This window comes from Diabrotica undecimpunctata, chromosome 4, assembly GCF_040954645.1.
Source record: "Diabrotica undecimpunctata isolate CICGRU chromosome 4, icDiaUnde3, whole genome shotgun sequence".
Classification (NCBI taxonomy): domain Eukaryota; kingdom Metazoa; phylum Arthropoda; class Insecta; order Coleoptera; family Chrysomelidae; genus Diabrotica; species Diabrotica undecimpunctata.
The window spans coordinates 62,363,553-62,379,280 of NC_092806.1; the positions used below are offsets into that span (position 1 = coordinate 62,363,553).

The window sequence follows — 15,728 nt, forward strand, 5'->3', positions numbered from 1 at the left end:
ATTGCCTTGATTAAGAGTTTCTACGAAATTCGTACAGCTTGTGTCCGACTTCATGAAGAACCAAAAAGTTCCGAATAGAATGTGGAATTAGACAGGGTGACACTATCTCCCCGAAATTGTTTGCAGCTGTACTCGATTATATGTTCAAGCGAATGGTATAAAAGGATAATATGGGAATCAATAATAATGGAGGGGATCTAAAACCATCTAAGATTTGCAGATAACATCGTTATAATATCTGATCGTTGATAAAACTACAAAAATGCTGGAAACGCTCTACGAAGCATCAAAAACAATTGATCTTAAAATTAACACCTCAAACACAAAATGTACGACCAACCTTGTAGTCAGCTATAAAATTCAAATCGAAAATCATAGCATCGACAAAGTAATAGCTTATAAATATCTAGGGCATGAGATTCGCTTAGGCCGAGATAATCAGACGGCTTAAATACACAGAAGTATAAGTCTCCCATGGGCTGCCTTTGATATATTAAACAACATTTTCAAGTATAATATTTCAGTTTGTTTAAAAAGAGCGGTTTTTAACCAATGTGTTTTACCTGTCCTTGCATATGATGCAGAAACTCACTCTGACAAAAGGGACAATAAATAAAATAAAAGTTACACAACACGCTATGGAAAGATCAATGTTAGGTATTACCATTAGAGATAAAGTACCAAACCTAGAAATAAGAAGAAGCACAGGAGTCACGGATGCAGGTGAAAAAATAGCCATGGCTAAATGAACTTGTGCCGGACATGTTGTCAGATTGACGGATGATAGATGGACCAGAAAGATTCTGTAATGGCGACCAAGACTAGAGCGATATCGAAACAGAAGACGACCACCGACTAAATGGACTGATGATATAAAGCAAATCATCACAAATCGGATGCAAGAGGCTCAAGATAGAAATAGGTTGAAAATTTTACGGGAGGCCTACATTCAGCAGTGGAGACATATAGGCTAGTTGATAATGATGATTTCAGAGTATCAAACAATCTTTGTCCGACATATTTTAGCGTTATTCATTTGTTGTAAGCTTTACTTTTAGCTTATATAAATTTGGAAAATAAGGGGTAGCTTTCACCCTAAAAAGTAATTAGTCCATATTGGCATAAGGTAGATTTTGAAGTGGAGGGTACATTGAGCTTACTCACAAATTTTCATGCAAATCGATAAATATTTACTAAACAGAGGTTTTATACTATTTTTACCGTCTTATCATGGACTAAAATCAAGTTTTAAATAATTATTATTGTCGAAAATGTCGGGTAGAATTTGTTTGAATTTAACTAAAAAAAAAAAACACTTGAATTTAGAACGATGTGTACTTGGCCAGAGCCAATCTAAGACTATATTCTAAATTCTATACCTTTTTCTAACTTATTAAAACACCCCCGTAGTGTACCTACGAGTATTAGCGCTTCTAGAAACATAAATAAAATTCTCTTTTTGGCCTTGTTTATTCCACACAGCCTGATGTTTTTAAAATCATCATTATTAGCCAATCTTGATGCTAGAAATAATTGAATTTTGTGATTCCATCTCTAAAAGGCCGGTCGATAGAGTTTCTCGGTTCATTTCGGAATTTTCTTTCATGGATTTGATACTCTCAGATGTTTATTTAGTTGGCGGTGATTCTAGCAGAAGCAGAGCAAAGCAAAACGGAGACTCGACTCAACTCGGGGAGAGTGCAATCCATGGCGCAATTCGTATGCAGTCATTGCAGTCTCGTAGCTGCAGTTGCACAGCCAACGCAAGGGCAGTTGCGTGTCGGCATTAGGTTCTCGCACTTTGGGCGGACCGGGGAATTCAAGGACGTTTCAAAGTGGTTAAAGAGTAACATTCATGACAATACAAGTTTTGGTGAATTTTACACGGTAAACGCGGAACGTCGCATTCTTCCAGGATAAATGATCACATGTAAGTAAGTGTGCTTAAAATAACGTAACTTTGCTAACGTTTTAAGTTTTTTACTGAAAGCTTTGTCTTAATTTAAGTTACTTGTATGAGTAAATAGGAATTGTAGGCGAACGAAGACAAACATTTTTTTAAACAGAAAATTCTACAGTATGTTCATTCTTTCCGTTTTTTGTATGTGTTTATATTATATTAAAACAACAATCCAATCGTTAAACATGCTTAATATCCGAACTCTCTTCAAACTTTAAAACACTTTTTAAGGCATGAAAATTATAAAACAATATGTATTTAAAATATTTAGGAGGTAATTTTGATTTTTGTAAAGATTTTGGCGATACTTCATGAATATTCATGTTTTTTTTGGTAATATGCTCGTGCAAATTTAGAATCATTCGTAGTTGCAGTTGCAATTCATCACGGTTTTCGACAATTTTACATATATAAGCCCATTTAAAGGAAACATCTTATTGTTTGCCGTTAACTGGGATTCCCCGCATAATGGCCAATATAGATTCGTCTCTCAAATTCGATAGGTATATATTAATAGCAAATTTTTTCTCATGTACTAAAAACTTTTATTTTGCAAATATACAGTTTTTTAGGACAATAATTTATCTAAATGTATGCTGAGCTACTTTACTTCTTATTGTAGTATTTATTGTTTACTGTTACTACATCCAGGTGTACTATAATTACGGTGACCATAATATTTTTTGAAAAAAAAGTAGAAAAATACAAAAATGTAGTAAAAACACAAAATGAATCTTTTTATTGGACAATCATAACTTTTTGGCATTGAAAATAAAGAATAAACTATGCTAAACATTCAAACAATATGTTGCTAAACAATAAAAAATTATATCAAATAAACTGAACATTATTATTAACTTAGAAAAAGTAAAAATCCTGTAATTAAGAGTTTTTACGATGGATTTTGACAGAAAATCGTAAGCGACAAGAAGAAAATTTTACAGGAATTGATTTTTGTGAATAACTATTTTTTTTTAAACTGAAATTTAATAAAAATTTTGGGCAATACGCAATTTAGTACACTCTAACCTAACCAAATATATTTTCCTCAAGGCACCGCGTCACAGTGTTGCCGTATTTATTTTAGTAAAATATGTATATGAATGTTACAAATGAGTCCGCTAGATGCAAAACTTTGTATTTACTGTATAAGTCAAACTGAGTTATTTGCAAAAAACTGATAAATTTTGCAAAAAACCTTAGACATAATAAATGGCACTTTTTTGTGATAGATAAATGCTTTATTAGGTAAAATATAATGATTTTTTTCTTATAAAAGTTATTGGGTTTGCTAAAAAAGGAAGAAAAATATTTGAAAATACCGAGTTTTGCAAGTGAACTATGTAAATACAGATTTATGCAACTAACATTTGCAAATACATGATAATAGTCAACCATTAACGATATTAGTGGTTGTTATATTAGTCTGTTTTCTAAACCTAGTGTGTTAGGAATAAGGAAGAAAGCATGTGGAAGTAAACTTTTAGTGAAGTTTATTTTTATCCAAAGTACAAAAGGTATTACAAATTATAATATGTATATATTTATATTAATTCCTAAACTCTAAGTTCCTCTGAGTCCTCATCATCAATATGATCATTTTCTGCAGCACTCTCGTTATTATTTGCTTGTACGCCAGTATCTATAATTTTATAAAATTTGAGATCCGGCTGGTCTCTCCAATTTTCACCAAAATGGTTTCTAAGGAGAGTGCCTATGGACGATTTATCTCCTTTCAATGAACATCCAATCTGTTGTAACTTTGGTTTCAATAAAGAAATCTTTTTCCCTTTTCGTATTATAGACTTGCTGAACCCTATATCAGAACGATAAAATATTTCCCCCCTTACCGTAGCCATATAATCTTTGTCCTTAGAAAATATAAATCGTTTCGTTGCATTACATTTAAAATGCCACTGGGAAGGTTTTTTAACAGCAACGTCACTCGTCTTTCTCCAGTCTGATATCTGCCACTCTTTACCAAGTCTCAGCACCTTTGAGCGTTTTCCAATTATGTCTTCATATTCTTTTCTGTTTATTACAACGTTCTTCTTTTTTATCTCCCTTTCTATCATACCGAAAATCCTATCTGGTGGCAAAAAGGAATGACCAACAACAGGAAACGTAAACTCCACTTCCTTGATGTGACCAGGTGCTTCATAAACCAACCAGTAGATTATCATAGACATCATCGTGCTATTTTTGTTCTGTCCACCACATCCATCTGCAAATAGGTGAACTTTTTCGATTTGATTTTTAAAGTTGAATTTTATGAGAGTATCATGTACAGCAGAGGCAACAGCATTTGAATCTTTTGGATGTTCAAACTCCAGCCACACATATGACGTCACATTTGCAGAAGAAAGATGGGATTTCGAATTTCCAGCCACGATGGTGAAATTATAAAAATTTATTTGCTGTGAGAAATAAGCCGCCTGGTCGGGAAGCTTTGGCAAAGAAAGATTTTTTTGACAATCAAAAGAAAATATTTGTATGTTATGATTTGATTCATTTTTTAACAAAGAATAAAAGGCTTTAGCTCTTAACGTATGAACTCTCTGCTCTGTTATAACCTTTAACTTTTCTTCTTCTGAATTTTCTTTTCTCAAAATTTCCTTCGCTCTGAGACACGCAGAACAAGCATCTACTAAGGGAGTGCCGAATCATATGTTGTAGTGTTTATTAACGTATGTTCGGAAATATGATAACTTTACGGAATGATGTGGATGACGTTGACAATACATTCTGTAAAGCTTTGTAAAATTCAGATCACATGGTAAATACTATCTAGTCGATCGTCCTCTATTATAATGACTCTCTGCACCGTTCAAACGCCCCATAAATGTTTGGATAGATAATTTTATTGGATCAAATCTACCTTTTGTTGTATCTCCCCCTCTTCTCTCTTTTGGTATTTCACCCCGGATAACAAACGTTCTTACAACACGCTCTATTCTTTCAGAACTTAAATGAGTTATTCCAAGAAATGCTGTCTTGCATACTCTTAAAAGTCCACCCTCTACTGTAGGAACAAAATATTTAATTGAAATTCCATGTAGGTTTGTACCTGATCTCTTGGGCTTTTGACCTTCACAAAATTTCAGCAAAAAAATATCTTGTTTTATTTTGTCAGTTGTTGAATACAGATTATTATGGAAACGCTGAATGTCTCGCATCTTTAAATCTATACAACAATACACTTTCTTTGTATGGTTACAGGTGGGAAAACCTGGTAAATCCTTAGGTTTATGCCTAAAAATATTGACAATAAGTCCCAAACCTATCTAGTTAATTGTAGACACCTCTTACCTCTTAAGTTTCATTACATTTCGTTTCCATTTTTCTGTTTGTACAACTCGTTTTCTCCCTTTTCCTTTTTCACAAGGTCTAATATGCACATGAAGATCCATAATGTGAATTATTTGCAGTAAACTTGGTGTTTTTAGTACTCAAATAACAAACAGTGAAACCGGTAATGTCGAATGATGGAATAATTGACATGTGCACATGAGACGTGTCATGTGACTCAAACAATGTAAGCGATTGGCCAATTGCAATTACACAGTTATGCAACTGGCATAGGCTGACAAATACAGAGTTTTGCGTCTGATTCAAGATTTCTAATGCTTTTTTCTTAGTAAATACCTTACTTTGCTGCTGAATTTCTACATCAGCAGATAGCTATAACATGTGACAAATAACTGTCAGCTAAAACTCAATTTTTACAATTTTTGCAAATACAGAGTTTTGCATCTAGCGGACTCAAATATAAAGTTACTTTTACGAAATAATTTGTGTTATGAGAAGCCACAAATTTTAAATAAGTATAAAACTTGCCATATTTTTTTTATAAAATGTATATGAAGGTTTAAAATATAAGTTACTTTTACGAAATTATAATTTGTATTATGAGAAGCTACAAGTTTTAAATAAGTATAAAATAAATATTTTCTGCTACTTTAAATGCAGTTATTGTAAATTAGCACTTTAATTATACTTTTTTAATTAAATAATTTAATTAATACTATTAATTTTTTATATCATTTTAATCAATTTTATTGTATATGCATTTGATTATTATCTTTAATTTAACTAAAATCTATGAATTTTTATATGCATTTCTATAATATTATGTGAGAGTATGAAATGGAGACTTGGCAACTCTGACACCATTTAAGGGTATGTTAAATGTCATATAAAAGCTTGGTTAGGTTAGAGTGCCCTGAATTGGGTATTGCCCAAAATTTTACAGTAGGTTTCTACATTCCCAAGAATGTCACTGTTTTGACATAATTTCCTCTCATCAATTTCTTTTAAGTATTTAAAAATAACTGTACTTATTTCATTACTACCACGATTACCATCTCACCGATTACCGTTTCACCCAGAGGTAGCAAAAAGCGTCTTTGCTTCCACTTTCATAGACAGTTTCGTTGTACATGGCATATTTATGAGAATACTACAAAAGTAAGTTGTCTCCGTGAGGGGTGTTTAAAACTTTTTGAAGATCAAAACTAACACATAAATAACTAGTATCTTGCTTTGAAAGTTTTTGATCTGAAAGAAATTGTGATTTGCATTCATCTTTATCTTTCAAATGGTTGTCATGTTTTGCTATTTCTTCTGCTGTAAACGTAATATCTTTATCCTTTTTTGACTCACACATGCTACATTTGTCCTTCTTTGGTAAATGAAAACCAATATTGAAATCCTTATGAAAAATGTCACGAAATACTTTTAAAGAAACAGTTTTTCTTTGCAGATTATGGTTTTCTTGCTGATCCTTTACGAAAATTCTATATAACAGAGATACTTTTCTTAACTCAGTAGGCAAATATTTTCTAGATGTACTTGCTCTGCAGTAATGAGAGGGTACTGCTGGTAACTGCTTTATAAATTCGTGAACATAATTTTTATCTAGAGCTTTAGTTTTATGAGCAGGATCATGTCTGCCTCTTTCATCCTTTTTAGCAAATGTTTCGGCAATTGCATTATCTTTGGTGTATCTTAATGTCATTTGGGATATGCACACTGTTTTTAAGAGGAATTGTTGGCATACTGCGACTTTTGTTCCATCCCATTCAATAAAATATTTAAATGTTCGATTTCTTCTTGATTCGGTGCCTGTTCGCCTTCTTTTAATTGTTTTTTCTTTCATACACAGTAAAAGATAATCCCTTTGTTTTTGACAGCTACCCAACCCCCAGTAAAATTCAAAGATCTCATGACGTTGTTCAGTGAAATTTTTGCCACATGAGTTTTGACAAGCTTTGTTTTTGCATGGGTTTTCCTGAATAGATTTTGTGGCACCAAACACCTTTCAAGCAGACTTGACATGGTTTTTATTGTTATTTTTTTGCTTTTTTTACACCAGCATCGTCTACCTTATCTAAAAATTTAGCAAAAATGTCGTGATCAGAATCAGAGCTTGAAAAGAAAAAATCAGAATCCTTGTTTTCTTGGAAAGAATAATCGGAGTCAAACCTTTTAATTTTTTTTGATTTCTGGGAATTATTGGCAAAAGGCAGAGATGTTTCCGAATTAGAACTCGAATAACTTACCAAACGTCTTTGTTTGGTGTTTTTTATAAGTTTCTTGATCTTGATTTAGATCAATTTGATTCAACTGGTAAATATCAGATTTTTCGGAATTTTAGCAATGTTAACCAACTCTTCTAAATCCAATGGATTACTAGGAGTATATGTCTTATCAAGATGATTAGAAATATTTAAAACAGGGCAATCAGTCTCGATATTTTCAATAATGGCAGAATTATCATTGTTTTCTAAAGGTTTGGCAACACTGTTCTTTTTAGCATTCTCCAATGCCATTAGGATTTTATAACCTCTTGAAGAATATGCCATACTTAACCTACAAAAGTGTTGTACAATAACAATCAATAAAATAATAATTATTAAGCATTTAACTCACCAGAATAATAAAAAATGGCATACAAATAATCTTGTAAATAACCACCATAACAATAATAACGATTAATTTGTAAAGTTTTATGTTGATACACTTTATACGCGTGGTTAGTACCTACTACTAACTGTTTTATTTCGGCGAGAACTATTATCAGCAATCCAGAGTCGGGTATCGTAAACGCCTTCCACTCCATCGTATCCGACACGAATTCATGTCGCATAAGATGTATTGTAGGGATCAACTGGTGCTTACGATAATTTTCGGTTCAATTTCTTAGAACAGCTTACCGAATAGGCGCTTACGATACAAAACAAAACATTATTGTGCTACGTCAAGTACGTTTAGCTTACGATGTTCTATGAGGACTGATGTAGAACAACCCCAACAATCGTATGAAACCAAAAAACATTTTATACTTTATTGTCGCTTACGATGTTCTGTCAAAAACCCATCGTTTAGATGAGGGACCTGGAATAGCCTCTCATCTTCTTCCGGTTTTTTGTATCATTCATAATTTTCGGAACTTAAAATTAATTTAAGAAGGTCCGGCTTTGACTGAATCAAATGAAACATTTCATTACAAGTCTCATCAAAATTTACATACACCTGCATCGCCGCCTTAAGAGTAGAAATGGACATTTGTGACTTTTCCGACGTCCAATAATTATTTATTATAGAAAATAAACGCTCGATAGCTGCACTAGTACCCGGAAGACAAAGAATAAATTCGCATAATATTTGTTTTTCAGTTTGAATTGATCTACATACTTAAAAACTTCAAGCTATCGATTCTCACTATTTTTTTCTTCTCTGTTCAACTCGGCAATTTTTTCACTTGTAGCCACGTCTTTCAATATTCCCAGTTCTTCAAAGAGTTAATCTTCATTTAAAATAGTTGCCTGTATATACAATTTAAAAGCTTTGAGAGAATAACAAACATCTTTCCATGTTATTTCACTTCTTAGATCTATCCATTTGAACAGTTTAAATTCATGTAGATTTGTACTCCAATTTTCTAGGTAGTTTACACATCTTGTATAAAAATTGTGGATGACTTCAGAAATTCTAGCATTAATGGAAGAGAGGAGAAAAGCCAAAGGGAGAAATGAACCAAAATATCAAGAACTACAAAGTAGAATTAAAATAGAGATAAAAAGGCCAAGGAAAAGTCGTTAACAGATCAATGCATACAAATAGAAGAGTATGATAGAAAATACGACAGCTTTATTTTGCATAAAAAAAACGGGTGTGGCAGTCCAGTGGGACTGCCGGTAGAAGTTATACTTCTATACACGCGTTCGCCGTTAAAAATTTATATAGGAGTCAATCTGCACAATCATTACATATGTAATGCTACAGGTAAGAGAGAGCAGAAAGAGAAAAATAATTAGTTATATAGGTATATGGTGCATCGTTTGCTGTATATAAACATTTGACCTGTAATAGGAGTATAGTAAATGAAAAATTGTATCTTATTTTTATATATTTATAAAAGGAGTTGAATGCAAAAAAAATTTACACATACTCTGCAGTAAAATTCATTGTTTTTTTTTTGTTATTAATATAAAAACTACAATACAATAAATACACTGCAACATAATTAAATATATTAATACAATATAAATTAAAAACATTAGTTGATTAAACAAAGAGATATACATTTAAATAAATTTAATATTCTATTAGAACAAAAAAATATAAATTAAAATGTAATATTCATAAGTATTTAAAACTGCCAATATACATATAACTTACTTTACGAAGATAAAAATAAAAAACCAACAACTCGGATTATGTTGTAAATTTTTATTTTATTTTAAAATTTATGTTTTTGCGTATATTACATATATTTAATAAGATTAACGTGAGGTTTTTAAATATTTCAAAAATAAAAAAGGAAATTCATAATTGGGATTCGAACTCACAACCACCAGCGTATGAACCAAACACGTAAAGGATTTGCCAATTAGACATGACACTAACGGATTTCAAAATTGACAGTTCCCGGTAAAACAGTGATTATTTTGAAATACAAAAGCCTAAAATAATTATAAACGTTTAATTTTAAATAATACAAAACATATAACATAAATAATAATATTAATACATATTATATTATATGTAATATTATATATATACAATATTATATATAATATATATAATATTAAATATATATACAACAGGAACATTTTTATTCTCGAGAGAGGAAGAGAGAGAAAATATATCTTCTGTCTCTCTCTTACTCATTATCTTACATATGTAATGGTTTCACAGATTCACTCTCATGCAAATTTCCAACGCCGACCGTGCGTATAGAAGTATAACTTCAATAAAAGAACAAATACCAAAAAGCGAGCACACTATGGGATACTTAAAGATGATAATGGTAAACTCATTGCAGACATCGAAAGATAAACTAAGATTTTGGCAAGAATACATAATGAAGCTATTCGACGAGGATAGGATGATACAAGAAGAACTACAGGAACAAACAGGACCGAAAATAATAATGTGCGAATTAGAACAGGCAATTAGAAATGCAAAGACCGCAAAATCAGTAGGCCCAGATCAGATATCCACTGAACTAATTAAATGCATTGACGACGAAACACTGCATATACTTTTAGATCTGTTCAACAAAGTATATACAACAGGAGTAATACCCCAAGATTGGTTGCTGTCCACGTTTGTAACACTACCAAAGTCAGTACATGCGACAGAATGCTCCCAGTACAGAACAATTTCCTTAATAAGCCACACACTTAGGATATTTCTCAAAATAATACATGGAATACTATACAAAAAAATAGAAGATATATGACACCCAGTTTGGATTCAGAGGAGGACTAGGAACGAGAGAGGCTCTGTTCGCTTTTAACGTTCTCGCACAAAGACGACTAGATATGAACCAGGATCTCTATGTCTGCTTTATAGACTATCAAAAGGCTTTTGATAGAGTACGACATCAGAAACTCGTAATACTGTTAAAACAAAAGAATGTAGATAGTCGAGATATACGGGTTATTGTCAATCTGTACTGGAATCAAAAAGCAAAGGTTAGAATCGAAAATGTCGAAGCAGAAACAATAGAAATCAAAAGAGGTGTTAGACAGGGTTGCGTGCTGTCCCCATGGTTATTCAATCTGTACAGCGAAGCTATTTTTAAGGAAGCAATATCAGAGTAACAACAGGGTATATCAATAAACGGAAAAATCTTGAACAACATAAGATTCGCAGACGACACCGCTGTTTTTGCAGACAGTATAGAAGCATTGCAACGCTTAGTAAATAGATTACATCAAGTCAGTATCAAATATGGACTACAAATGAACGTTAAGAAAACCAAGTTCATGATTATTTCTAAGCAACATACAGTAGGAAGGCTAAATATCGAGGGAAAACAAGTAGAAAGGGTGAATAACTACAAATATCTGGGAACCTGGGTAAATGAAAACAATGACCAAGCATTTATAAAAATGAAAACAATGTTTGTCAATCGAGACCTTCCTCTGGATCTGAGGACAAGAGCCTTAAGATGGACACTAAAAGTGGATAATATAAAGAAGTTGGAATCATTTGAGATGTGGTGCCATAGAAGGATTTTGAAAATACCATGGACCCAACGAGTTACAAATGCAGAAGTCTTAAGAAGGCTACAAAAGGATTGCGAGGTCATAAAGCACATTAAAACAAGAAAGCTGGAATATTTAGGCCACATTACCAGAGGTGCGAAATATGAGATATTAAGGCTTATAATGCAAGGTAAAATCAAGGGTAAAAGATCCATAGGAAGACGAAGGATTTCCTGTCTGAGAAACCTAAGAGAGTGGTATAGTTGCAGCACAGTAGATCTTTTTAGAGCAGCCGCCAATAAGGTACGGATAGCTGTGATGATAGCCAACCTCCGATAGGAGAAGGAACTACAAGAAGAAGTGTAAAAATGTTTCACTTGTACAGTGAAAGTTTTCAGTAGCGGCTTGCCCGTCTTCAAGTTTACCAAGACATTCCCTCACTTTAAGCGGCAAAAATAATGCGTACAACCGATGTTCTAACTTGTTTTTAAGATTAAAGTATTCTTGAGCAGCATCTGTCGCATTTGTTTTATCACCTTCTACTTTTAGAATAGCTTCATGAAACTGCGACACCACATTATGAACGAGCCACATCCACATCTCTGCAATGCGATCATTGAAAAATTGCCTCAAAATTGTGGGACAATTCTCAGATGATAGAAAATAGGCTTTAAATGGTTAAAAAGTTTGTAAAATCCGTTCAATTGCAGGCATCATGTTTAGAAATCGTGTTTTTGAAAATGATAACATTTTTTTGTATTCATAATTAACCGATTCACAAAATGACTTTAGTTTATCAACTCTAACAGTGTAAATATTGTTAAATATGTGAGCAACACATCCAATGCCAATTAAAGGTCTCCCGCAAGAATTACTCAATTTAGTGAATAAATTATTAAATTTATATAAGGTTGAATGCTCGAATAAATGAACTTTGATAAAATGAAAGGCAGATATCGAGCACACTTTTCTTAATTTAATCTTGCCCAAGTACTTTCGCTATCTAAAGCATCATCAGGGGCATTTTGTCAATTTTGAGCTATCCAACAAGTGCAGAATGTAATAAACATAACGTTAAACATAAAACTGTACAAACACCACACTAAACAAGGACAAACAGTTTAAAATTATTTAAAAAATTGGTCGAAGCTACATTCTTGTCGGCAGAGGCATGTCCAGATAATTTTTTAATAAAATAGTGGCTGCTGAAACGGGAGTACTTAATTTGACTTTTTATTTGCATGCCTTTCTGGTCAAAATATGTCAAAATCTTTAATTCTTCATCGCTTTGATTTTTTGTCAAATTTGATGACTCTGGGTCTTGATTTTGAAAATTATTTTTTAAATTTAAATTACTGGACACTTCTTTTATTTTATGATCAATTTTATCACCATTTGAACTTAAACCAAATCCTAACTTCTTAAAACGCGGATCAAGAAAAGTTGACTTAGCACATAAATGTTTGGTTTCCATCATGCCTAGTCTTCTACTTATAACCTCCAATAGACGGTCTTAAAGAGATTGTCCAGAGGGTGTTTTTGGCTTTCTTACCTTTAAAGCGTGTTGAACTCCTCTTACAAGGGGAATAATTCTCGACATTGTAATATATTTTTCTGCTGATAGTTCGGTCGGCATCATATCTGCAGGCTTTAAGACTGGCACCAAGTCACTAATTATTTCCCACTCTGAAATTGTTAAAAAAGGAGGTGCTTTTGGAAGTAACACAATTATAACTGACAGTGACTCCTTTATTAACAGCAATCTTTCCATCATTATTAATGTAGAATTCCATCTGGTGGAAACATCCTGCTTTACTTTAAGTAGGGGGAAACCCAGTTCTTGCTGCATCGACTTTAGTTTTTCTGAAGCCACTACACTATGCTTAAAATGTGACACGATTGACCGAAATTTTGTTATTAATTGTTTAATAGTTTAGTCTTTGAAAAGAGATTCTTCAACACTTAGATTTAATGTGTGTGCAATACACGCATGATGACGTAGTTTTAAATGACCTATTATTGCGTTTTTTATGTTAGCACCATTGTCACTTGTTGTGGTAACTGTTCAATGGAAAACGGAATTTTGAATTCTTTCAGTTACTTGTTGCATAATATTATTAGGACTTCCCGTGGTTTTAGTAAAGAACTCAAGACCGTAAATGAAAATGTTTAATCCTCTTATGTAAACGATATAATATAAAAAAAACTTGATGGTTTGTAATAATGAAAATAAAAAATGTAACAAATATAATAATTAATACATGTTGTTGGCTCGATGACTTGAAACAGAATGTGTTTGTCAGAGCAGGGTTGGTTTTAGCCAGGTATCTTCGAAAATATGCCGTAACGGGACTTCTTATCTTGCCTTCGCGACAAGCTGTCGCCGGGATGCAGAATCCGACAGGGGCTTCGTCAGGTCATTTAGGTTTTAACAGTCACTAACAACAGCTAAAATTTTTTTGTCAATATTCCATTCTTTAAAAATTGACTTATATTCCCAACTTATATCATCAACAATTTCTTCATTTTCTGGAATAACGAAAGAAAGATCTGTCACTTTTGCTGCAATGAAATCAGAATCTTGAAAAATGTCTGTTAACCGAAAATATGCCTGTTGTCTAAAAACCTGATAAAATGTTTTTTATGCTGAAAGCTTTCTGATATGCCTGTCCAACTATTTGAGCAATTTCATATATGGAAATTCTCTTCCCAGGATTGAAAAGCAGCCAAAGGCGGCATTCCTCATTGTAATATTGTTTTAGTTAATAAATAGTTCTGTCAATAGGTTGGACTCAGTGACTTGGAGGGAAAGTTAAAAGAATAATTTCGGTATTTTTAGCCAGTAATGTGCTTGCATATGTTATATGTGCCTTAAGGTTGTCCATTAGTAATATCACGGAAGCTTCCTTGGAAGAAGAAAAAACTTCTCGATTAAGTATAAAATATATTTTTATTCATCCATCACAAAACTGATGCCGTTCCTAATGTCTCAGGACGAGCACTGTGAATTATGTGTGCCTTAAAATTAACCCTAGGAAAAATTATCAAAGGCGGGATTGCATTTTCACAAGCATTAAGGCAACAGCAAACGGACACCAAGTCTCCACGTTCTGTTGACGTTATTTGTCAACATTAAACACCTGATGAGGGTCAATAAATGTTTGCTGAAAATATATATTAGATTATCATACAATGCGTTGACAACAGGCTTATTAAAACTTATAGCACGTGCTAAGGATGTATCCTCTGGAATACGCAATGAAATATCTTTGTCTCGTTTTAAAAACGTTGTAAGAACTTCCCCAGCACATTGATCTCTTCACCAATTTTGAGCCATTTTTTGTTATTCGCTTCAGCAAAGTCATGTGCTAATTTGCGCGCCATTGGTGGTGGAAGTCCTTGATGTAGTCGACAAGATTTTTTCAAATAATCAACTAGCAAGCCTTCCTCTTCGTCAGAAAAAATTCTCAGGATAGTATAATTTGGACCTAACTTAGGAATCGATTTAATTGTACCTATATTCCAAGCTATTTGTCGTTCTTTATATTTTTTGATCTAGTTAATGTTGTTCTTGCAACAGAAAACTGCATTACAGTACGTTTAATAGACCATCCGCCATCAATTTTAAGACCAATTTTCGTTTTCCGCTTTCTGTTTTTCACCATAGTTTCCTAAAACAGTTTATATAAAACAAAGGAATTTTCTGATGGTCGCACAGTGGTCACTCCTTGCACTATGAGAAAGTAATGACCACTAGAGATATTTTAAGGTGACCATTGTACCTCTATGACCATTGTATCCCGGCCTCCCTTGGTCCAATTAAGTGGGCACTATATGGTAAACTGTACTGAGTGTATTAGTCTCATTTATTAACTTTGTTTATTATAAAAATGTTCTAACACTTAGTTTATTTAAAGTCTTTATTTGTACAATATAACTAATTTATTTCACACTAATAATTATATAATTTATTTACATTTATTACAATACGCGCGTTACATTTTAAAAACTCGACGCGATATTATCTTCAGACTGCCCCATACAATGAAATTCCCGCTATATATTTCCAAAACAGCCGTTAGCATGAAATCTCTCGAAGCCCATGGTTGTTGACCTGAATTGCCTCGAATGAACGGGAACCCAGACTGGTTTTTATAGCGGTTCGGAGAATTTACGAGAACAGAAGTGAGAATAAACTGTAAACTGTAAACAACATGTTTACAGGTTAAATATGAATCATATATTTATCGCAACAAAACTTTTTTAGT

At 32.8% G+C, this 15,728-nt stretch overlaps 1 protein-coding gene across 1 annotated transcript in view; it reads left to right on the forward strand.

Moving 5' to 3' along the window:
* Window positions 1-1,748: 1,748 nt before the first annotated feature.
* The window catches only part of LOC140439581 (uncharacterized), a 345,093-nt gene continuing 331,113 nt past the window's right edge, over window positions 1,749-15,728 (forward strand). The window contains exon 1 of the mRNA XM_072529582.1: window positions 1,749-1,930. The gene's annotated coding sequence lies outside the window, so the exon portion shown is untranslated. The remainder of the gene's footprint in view (window positions 1,931-15,728) is intronic.